The sequence below is a fragment of the Rhinichthys klamathensis genome, unplaced genomic scaffold, assembly GCF_029890125.1.
Source record: "Rhinichthys klamathensis goyatoka isolate OS25496 unplaced genomic scaffold, OSU_Roscu_1.1 h1tg000368l_1, whole genome shotgun sequence".
NCBI lineage: Eukaryota > Metazoa > Chordata > Actinopteri > Cypriniformes > Leuciscidae > Rhinichthys > Rhinichthys klamathensis.
Genome location: NW_026606876.1, coordinates 642,906 through 653,238, shown reverse-complemented (window position 1 = coordinate 653,238; position 10,333 = coordinate 642,906). Strand labels below are relative to the sequence as shown.

The 10,333-nt window shown below is 41.2% G+C and overlaps 1 pseudogene; it reads right to left on the bottom strand.

The window, feature by feature from the left end:
* Positions 1-1,250: 1,250 nt before the first annotated feature.
* Positions 1,251-2,548, bottom strand: LOC130069444 (L-rhamnose-binding lectin CSL3-like; annotated as a pseudogene).
* Between the last annotated feature and the right edge of the window lie 7,785 nt (positions 2,549-10,333).

Below are 10,333 nucleotides of genomic sequence, written 5' to 3'. Positions count from 1 at the left end.
CTCTGTATTGTCTGAGCAGCGCGTGCCCCCTCCCCCCAGCATGTGAAAGGCAAAAATAATCAAATGATCGATCATCCATACAAGGCAAGGAATACCAATCGCCATCATCCAAAATCATACACTATGCATGAATGACATAGAGTTTTTTTCAAAGACAACAACATATTCTGATGACACTAATTATTATTAGTTTTATTTACTCTTTTCCTTTATATTTGTAACCACCACACATGCATAAAAAGTAAAAACACCTTTTACAAATCTATTGCACATTTTTTGATTGAAAGTAAAATCTTTCAGATGCAAATATCTTATCATCTAATTAGATTATTAAGTGTCTATATGTTATTTTAAAAAATGTCAGGGTTTGTTTTGTTTGTTCTATGAACGGCTCAGCTAAACAGACCAATAGAGACTATTAACTACCATTATTCATTTTAATTATACTAAAGTCTAATTGAAACGTCTACAAATGTATAAAACTGATCAGAGATCTGGTAAAACCCACAGACACTTGTTCAATGGTTCTCAGTGACTCCTCATGATTCACGGGTTGACAGAGATCATCGCCCCCAGCGGTGAACCATTGAAATTTCAAAGTGTTTCGAAACAGTTATGACGTAATGAAGCCTCGTTTACTGAAATCACGTGACTCTGGCAGTTTGATACACGCTCCGAACCATTGATTCGGAACAAAAGATTTGTAAAGATTTCAAAGCTTCATGAGCAAGTGTTTTGAAATGCCATCACTAGTATTTTAATGATTAGTTCACTTCAGAATTAAAATTTCCTGATAATTTACACACACCAACGTCATCCAAGATATTCATGGCTTTTTTTCTTCAGTCGAAAAGAAATTAAGGTTTTTGAGGAAAACATTCCAGGATTTTTCTCCATAATAATGACTTCAATGGGAACCAACGGGTTGAAGGTCCAATTTGCAGTTTCAAAGGGCTTTACATGATCCGAGGAATAAGGGTCTTATCTAGTGAAATATACTTTTACCACAAATGCTTGACTTGCACTACCTGTGATGCGCCACTCATTACGAAATCACGCTGAAAGGTCACACGTGATGTAGGCGGAAGTACAAACCTGGTGTTTACAAAGTGAACAATTTGTAAAGCATCTGGATTCCACTTTTTATTTTTAATATTTAGGCTACTTTATTTTGCTTTTCATTATTGTCATTTTTTGGACATGATCATGACACATGGACATAAGGTACATTTGTGGCAGGATGATCAATATTATTTACAGCAGTATGTCACTTCCAGATACTTATAAACACCCACACATGGATCAGAGAAGACAGAATTTGAAGCACTAGTTGACAAGACTTCTTCCCATCACACCTTAAGAAAAAATAAAATTAGAAAAGAGATTGTCTATTAGCTCTTGTATCATTCTACGACCTCTCAAAATGTAAACTAAAACCAATGTTTCTTTTTCCACAGTGGCAGTGGTCAGAAACACAGTAAATAACAGTGCAAGATTTTCAAATATCCTTACTACACCTTAAATTATAAAATGTTCAGCTTCAAAATTTACGATGGAAATGACTTACTTGCTGGGTGACAGTCATAAGTCAGATCCAGGTATTTAAAAGTCCCAACACAAGGATTAGAGAAAACAGAGTTCACTGCAGGAACAGTACAGCTCTTACTTCCATCACACCTGATTCATGGACAGACAATGACAAGTACTTAATAGCTTTAATATACAGACAATATGAATCTTGTGCTTAATGTATAATCTGAAATTGTAAATTGTTCCTATGCTATCAGTTAGCCTACCGAGCAGACATTATAGAGAGGGACGCTGCTGTGTTGCATTGTGTTTTTGAGATCTGATGAGCTTGTTTCCCACTAACGCACGTTTTGCGATTAGTCTCCCCATAGTTGGCTTTATTGACCTTTATGAAATTCGAATCTATTGTTTAAAGAAAATAAAAAAACAGAATTGTGGTAGTTTTAGCACATTCCATGTGGTTGGAGACACAAAGGCTCAAGGTCCCCTCATGATCCTGTTCCCTGCACTCATACTGTTGTATTTAGGAACAAAAGCCAATAATATAACTTAAATGACTAATTACTCACCACAGTTGAGAAGCGCAGATTCTCCTTCACAGGCCACCGTTTTTTTTTGTTGTTTTTTTTTGCTTCTGCACCTGCAGAGAGGAAACAGAAGTAAGATTACTTAAACGTTCTGCACTTGAAAGTCTTTATTTAATCAGACTAAACATGTATTAGTCAGTATTGACTTACCATGTTGATACAGAAACTACTACCAATAAAAACAAGTTAAAACATTTGAAATCATGCAAGTTGAAGAGGTTCCAAATGCAGGGAACTACACTAACCTTTTCCACTGGTGGCACTTGCGCTACTAACTTTTTCAGTTACTGGCGCAAAACATGATTTGGTCGCACAAATTATTTATAGTAAGCCGCTCTCTGGATAATAATGAACAATAATGAAACTGTTCTGCATTAGGGGTGGAACGGTACACAGAAGTCACGGTTGGGTTCATACCTTGGTTCAGACATCACGGTTCGGTACGATTTCGGTACAATGGAGTGAAAAGCAAAACAAAAATGCAGAAGGCATTTTTATAAATGTCTTAAGCCTTGTATTTTTAAGTTGTATAAGTTTTATTAATAAAGGCATAGATCCAGTTTATTTGTAGTGCACTGACAATAGTTTTATATAATTAGTTTATTAATTAAATTAATAAAAAGACAAAATGACCTTGATATATGTTTGGTAATTGTACCTGAATGAATTTAAAATTAATTTGCTATATTTCAGATCAATATATATTGTTTTCCTTAATTTTAATTAACCCTAACTTTATTCTCATCTGAATTATTAATAAATGATTTCCGTATAAAATAATTACCATTAAAAACACATTTGATTTTCTTTTTTAATCAATGTAGAATGTGTAACTTAAAAATAAACAGATTAGTGCTCCGACTCCGAAATGAAAACCAATGCGATATGATGAATAGTCATATCTATAGGTACAAAAATAGTCAGTGATACATTTGCGACCCATTAAAAATTAGGGTCGCAATGGCATTTCAAAAGGTCGCAGTGTAGTTCCCTGAAATTAATACTTACAAGTGATCCAGCTTAGCTTTTGCATCAGCATGTTGAATGTGTGAACAGAAGGAAAGCCCTGGAATTATTTTAAAGGGACACGTGAGCACACAGTATTAAAACAAGATTCCAAAAGACCCATTTTTTCACTCTCAAATTATTGCAGTAAAGGACTAAATTTAGGGTTGCCACCTTTGATTTGTGAAAAACCGGGACACTTTGAGGGGGAGGGGTCAACCAGGGGCGTTTCCAGCTTTGAAGGACATCAAAAAAGAGAACAATCCCGGGAAAACCGGGACGGGTGGCAACCCGAACTAAATTCCATTACAACCACATTTTATTGTTATATTTAGCACAGTTTAATCCACGTGCAATTTATTGAAAATAAACAAATACAAAATAAACAATACGTGACTATGACTAGTGATGTGACGTTCGGCACCGAGGCTTCGAAGCTTGTTTAAAAAAAATGAAACATCTCACATGAACCACTGTACCGGAGCTTGATTCGTCTTGCCATAACCATGTGATCAGTGACGTCCGAAGCTTTGTTTCGACACACAACCACGTGACTGCTTCATATTCTGATTAAAAAATAGTGCCACCCGTCCCGGGTTTTCCAGGGATTGTTCTCTTTTTTTGAGAGACAGTCCCGGAAAATTTATATTCTATCGTTTTTTTGTGAAAATTTACTTCTAAAGTAGAATTTCCTGGTTTCAAATTAATCCGTTTCCTTCTACTGTTACTGTGTTTTCTTCATGGTTGTGTACATCCAATCCTGTGTCTGTAAACGGGTAAAAACAGTGGTACAACAGTGGATTGGCCAATGCCAGGCGTTTACTTTTATTTGTTTGGAAGCAGAAATACATAGCTCAACTTATCGCCTACATCGCCTAGCAACTGCTGTCGGTCGGTCGCACGCATCCTGAAGCTTTAGTTCAAAACGTCCTAGCACCTTACAGCCAGGAGCGTTTAGCTACAGAACTGAAACATACCCCATATTTTTCAGTCTGCTCTGATGCATCAAACTCAGGGAGCGCCAAACTATTTCCATACGCAGTCCAATATTTCCACGAAGACGAGGGTGTTAAATATGGGCTATTGGAATTTTACGAAGACCCCCATGAAACCAGCAGAGCTATCTACGAACAAATTTTGGATATCACAGACACAAATGGCTTGTGTGCCAGCCAGATCAGTGCATATGGTGCTGACAATGCATCTGTAAGTCCACTTGATCCACAACACCCTGAAAATGCGAACAGAATTCTCAGTGCTGCATGTTATGATGTTGAATCCATTGTCCTAAAAATCTACAATGAATTCTCATGCTCAGCCAAAAAAGTAGAATCTCTGAAAGAGTTTTGCGAGTTTACTTCAGTACAGTACAAAGAGATACTGAGGCATGTTCCAACCCGTTGGTTATCTCTATTGCCTGCAATTCAGCGGATCCTGGAGTGTTGGCCTGCCCTCAAGTGTTATTTTTTTGTCACTGGGAAAGAAGGATTGTCCTGACATTATCTGGAAGGTTGTATGCAGAGGTGGTGCTGATGCTGCCAACAGCGATGAGGATGATGTGACAGTGTCTGAATGTTTCCTGTTGCTCATGCACAATGTAATGCAGGAATTTGACAGCGCAATTCAGAAGTTGGAAAATGAGAGTGCTACTCTACTGGATGTTCATGGAGTAATTAGCCGATTGCGCAGCCAATTAATCTTGTGTCGTGCACACAGATTGTATGGTAGTAAAACAAAGCAAGCATTCCGAAAACTAAGTGCAAGAGACCAAACTCAGTTTGTAACACTGGTCGACAGCTTTTTTGAAAAGGCTGTTCAATACCTGGAGGCTAACTTTGATTTTGATGATCCAGTTATGTCTAACGCTAGCTGTCTGCGACTGAGTGGTCCAATGGAATGGGATGCTCTTGAGAGCATCCCAGAAGAGCTGGCACCAGACAAGAAATTGGCTTTTTTTTTTTTTGAAGGAGAAAGCAGCAACTGAATTGCTCAAAGTGGTATCATTTGTTTTTCCTGTCCCTTTCAGCAACGCCTATGCTGAGCGTGTATTTAGCCACATGGAGGATGTCTGCAGGGACGTGCACAGACATTTTGAGGGGCAGGGGCTCAAGTGAAAAAAAGGGCACTTCTCATAATTACGTTTTTTTTTTTTTTTTTTTACTTTTTTTTAAACAAAAAAGTATATATATTAACAACTCTGACTTTAAAAAAAAATTAATTAAAAAAGTTAATTAATTTTATCTTCCTCAAACTCACACAATTGTTTCACGCATGACTGTATCATCATCATCATCATCAAATAAAACCTTCAAAATTCACAATTAGATGGAGTTTGTTTTAAACTATCCTCCATCTGTTTGCATCTGTAGCAGGGGTGTCACTAGGATTTTCATTTTAGTGGGGCTAAGCCCCCAATGAGTGTATATATATATATATTTTTTTTTTTTTAAATAAAAAAAGGTAACACTAGTTTAGGATCTAATGCTCACTATTAATCAGTTTCATTACCATGCAAAGTCAGGGTTTTATAATCACTGTGGTCCCAAATGTGAAGTACGGAAGAGGGTTCGGTGTTTCCCCGAGAAAATTTTGATTTCTCTGATCTACATATGTGCATTTTAAGATGTTTTGAAGGCCAAAAAAATTGGATAACAGCTTTAAAACCATGTCAGTGGGCAGCTGATTATTTTTCTCTCCTCGTCATCATCACACTCTTTTTCTCTTTGTTTTTATCTTGCCCTGTCTCTTCCCCTCCTAAAGCTGAGCTTTGACTGAGCTTTTCATTTTTTGTCTGTCATTGAAGAAAGTAAACATAGGGTCAACTGATAGGTTGATTTTGCCTATGAATCCTTTTCTCAGACGCGTTTATTTACTGAAAGCTACTAAAGGTAATTAAGTTAATTAAATGCATTCACAATATGTAGGCTACACATTTATTATTGATCTTATGCCTAATACAGGGCCGTAGACAGGGCTTTATAATCACAGAGGTCCTAAATTTGAGGTTGGTAGGGGGGTTCAAATTTTTTATTTGTCTGATATGTGCATTTCAAGACGTTTGAAGACCCTAAAAAGGGATAAGAAATAGCTTTAAAACCATGTCAGTGGGCAGTAGATTATTTGTCAATACCTGCTCTCTTCTCATCTCCATCACCCTTTCTTTTTTCTCAGTCTCTTCATCCCTTTCTCTTCCCCTCCTAAAGCTGAGCTTTTTTTTTAATTTACCAAAGGCTACAATTTGTATTATATTCTCAATATGTAAACATTCATTATTAATCTTGTGCCGAACATGATGAAAACGGCTTTGTTAATGTGTCTTGTCCCCTCACAATGACAGTAAACTAATTATTACATTACATGAGTCACGTTACATAGGCCTATTTTCAGTTCAAAATGGCGAAATTAGACAAAACTATATTAGTTTGCCTGATTATTTTTAGTCATTCGTTTAATATTTACGACCTAAAAAAATGTCAAATATGAAATGTTAAGTTTAGCTACTTACTTATCTCGCACTTGACCGTCCGCGTCGAGTTGCACTGTTAAAATGGTTAAAATTCACGCTCAGCAACGTCTGTGACCATAAAGCCCGCCTACTTTGATTTGATTGGTCATCTCAAATATTCTGACATTGACGAGCAGTGACAGACCAATGAGGCTCAGATGAACACACACACCCTGTCCTCTGTTTCTGACGTGCTCTCTGCTCGGCGCCGCTGCGGAATGAAGATGAAGAACGCGCTGAATCTGATAATAACAAGACTGAAGCGAACACGAATTTGTGTAGCCTACATTAATTAATCACAAATTTTTAGGGGGGCTAGGCAGAAGTTTGGCCTAGCGACGACCAACAATAATATATATATTATTTTAAAAATAAATAAAAAAGCACCTCAGAAAAAAGGGCACTTTCTCTCCAGGAATAAAAAGGGCAGGTGCTCAAGCCCCCTTTGATGTCTATGTGTGCACGTGCCTGGATGTCTGGTTAGACAATAGGAACAGGATGTCAGTGGGGTTGGTCAAAGCCGAACTTCAAGTTAGATTAAACTTTAAATTATCATGTTTGGAGTTTAAAACATTCATTGAGGGACAGCCGGGACTTCTGCAGGCAGCAAAAAGGGATGAGAAATACACATGGAAAAAGAGCTGAGAAATGTCAGTCTTAGGTTGCCCAAATTTACTAAGTTAACAAAAACAAAACAAAGTTGTTTATAATCTATTATAATACATGTAATCATGTTTTAATTGCTAACGAGTATAGCCTATCTTTCTAAAAATGATTAGATTTTATAATCGATTATAATTACACAGTATATGTTTACACAATGTTTATACAAAAGTGCAGGGACGGACTGGGACTAAAAAACGGCCCTGGACTTTGACTAGGCCCGGCCCAAAGAAATCGGCGCGCGGAAACTCGACAACAATAACGCCTGCCGTCTGGCATGAGTGTCACATGACTTCAATTGTGGCTCATGATACTACCATCCAAATTATAGCTAACAGCATATTATACAATCTATTCCATGCTGTCTTAAAATGAATTTATTACTTAATAATCTTAATTAATTTATGCAGTAATTAATCTTAGCTACTGCACAAATAATAATACCACATCTAAATGAAAATAGGCTAGGCCCTACACCATTACAAATGTAACTTCTGTATTAAAAATCTTCAAAGTTTGTAAGCATTAACTGTAACGTTACCAACATTTTTAAAAGTAAAAGCACAACATATTTCTTAACATTAGCTACTGCATTTTACAGCTAAAATGTTTAAGTTTAGCTGTTTTAACTACTGTAATCATTAAAAATGTAGCAAGCTGAATATCACTTCCTAACATCATCCCTAGCAAGTAACTTGCAAATTAATTTCTGATTAATTCGGTTCGGGAGTAGTAAAGATAAAAGCCAGCCCGCACTGGTTGGGTCCTTGTATGCGCTTCGTGAGGCACACACACACGCAAGGTCTCTAGCTCGCTCCCTCTCTCTGCCGTGCGCGCGCTACGCATGCGCGCTCTTCCTCGCTCTAGATTCCGGGAGATTTTAACTAATTTGCGGGCATCAGGGAGCCGCTATTAATATGCGGGAGACTCCCGGAACTTCCGTGAGACTTGGTATGTCTGTGACTGCGTGTGTGGCGGGTGGTGGGCCGGCCCGCCGGCCGTCCTGGAGTACCGGCCGTTCTGTGATTCTCCAGATCACACAGATGGCCAGTCCGCCCCTGCAAAAGTGTATTTAATGTATGTATTTAATGTAGAAAGGAGTCCAGAGTGAGTGCAGCATCTACACCAGGGAGTGCAGAATCTACGCCAGGGAGTGCAGCATCTACGTCTGGGAGTGCAGCATCTACACCAGGGAGTGCAGAATCTACGCCAGGGAGTGCAGCATCTACGTCTGGGAGTGCAGCATCTACGTCAGGGTGTGCATCTACGTCAGGGAGTGCAGCATCTACGTCAGGGAGTGCAGCATCTACGTCAGGGAGTGCAGCATCTACGTCAGGGAGTGCAGCATCTACGTCAGGGAGAGCAGCATCTACGTCAGGGAGTGCAGCATCTACGTCAGGGAGTCCAGCATCTACGTCAGGGAGTGCAGCATCTACGTCAGGGAGTGCAGCATCTACGTCAGGGAGTGCAGCATCTACGTCAGGGAGAGCAGCATCTACGTCAGGGTGTGCATCTACGTCAGGGAGTGCAGCATCTACGTCAGGGAGTGCAGCATCTACGTCAGGGAGTGCAGCATCTACGTCAGGGTGTGCATCTACGTCAGGGAGTGCAGCATCTACGTCAGGGAGTGCAGCATCTACGTCAGGGAGTGCAGCATCTACGTCAGGGAGTGCAGCATCTACGTCAGGGAGTGCAGCATCTACGTCAGGGTGTGCAGCATCTACGTCAGGGAGTGCAGCATACGTCAGGGAGTGCAGCATCTACGTCAGGGTGTGCATCTACGTCAGGGAGTGCAGCATCTACGTCAGGGTGTGCATCTACGTCAGGGTGTGCAGCATCTACGTCAGGGTGTGCATCTACGTCAGGGAGTGCAGCATCTACGTCAGGGAGTGCAGCATACGTCAGGGAGTGCAGCATCTACGTCAGGGTGTGCATCTACGTCAGGGAGTGCAACATCTACGTCAGGGAGTGCAGCATCTACGTCAGGGAGTGCAGCATACGTCAGGGAGAGCAGCATCTACGTCAGGGAGTGCAGCACCTACGTCAGGGAGTGCATCTACGTCAGGGAGTGCAGCATCTACGTCAGGGAGTGCAGCATCTACGTCAGGGAGTGCAGCATCTACGTCAGGGAGTGCAGCACCTACGTCAGGGAGTGCAGCATACGTCAGGGAGTGCAGCATCTACGTCAGGGAGTGCAGCATCTACGTCAGGGTGTGCATCTACGTCAGGGAGTGCAGCATCTACGTCAGGGAGTGCAGCATCTACGTCAGGGAGTGCAGCATCTACGTCAGGGAGTGCAGCACCTACGTCAGGGAGTGCAGCATACGTCAGGGAGTGCAGCATCTACGTCAGGGTGTGCATCTACGTCAGGGAGTGCAGCATCTACGTCAGGGAGTGCAGCATCTACGTCAGGGAGAGCAGCATCTACGTCAGGGAGTGCAGCACCTACGTCAGGGAGTGCAGCATCTACGTCAGGGTGTGCAGCATCTACGTCAGGGAGTGCATCTACGTCAGGGAGTGCAGCATCTACGTCAGGGAGTGCAGCATCTACGTCAGGGAGAGCAGCATCTACGCCAGGGAGTGCAGCATCTACGTCAGGGAGAGCAGCATCTACGTCAGGGAGAGCAGCATCTACGTCAGGGAGAGCAGAATCTACGTCAGGGAGTGCAGCATCTACGTCAGGGAGAGCAGCATCTACGTCAGGGAGAGCAGAATCTACGTCAGGGAGAGCAGATTCTACGTCAGGGAGAGCAGCATCTACGTCAGGGAGTGCAGCATCTACGTCAGGGAGTGCAGCATCTACGTCAGGGAGTGCAGCATCTACGTCAGGGAGTGCAGCATCTACGTCAGGGAGAGCAGCATCTACGTCAGGGAGTGCAGCATCTACGTCAGGGAGAGCAGCATCTACGTCAGGGAGAGCAGCATCTACGTCAGGGAGAGCAGATTCTACGTCAGGGAGAGCAGCATCTACGTCAGGGAGTGCAGCATCTACGTCAGGGAGTGCAGCATCTACGTCAGGGAGTGCAGCATCTACGTCAGGGAG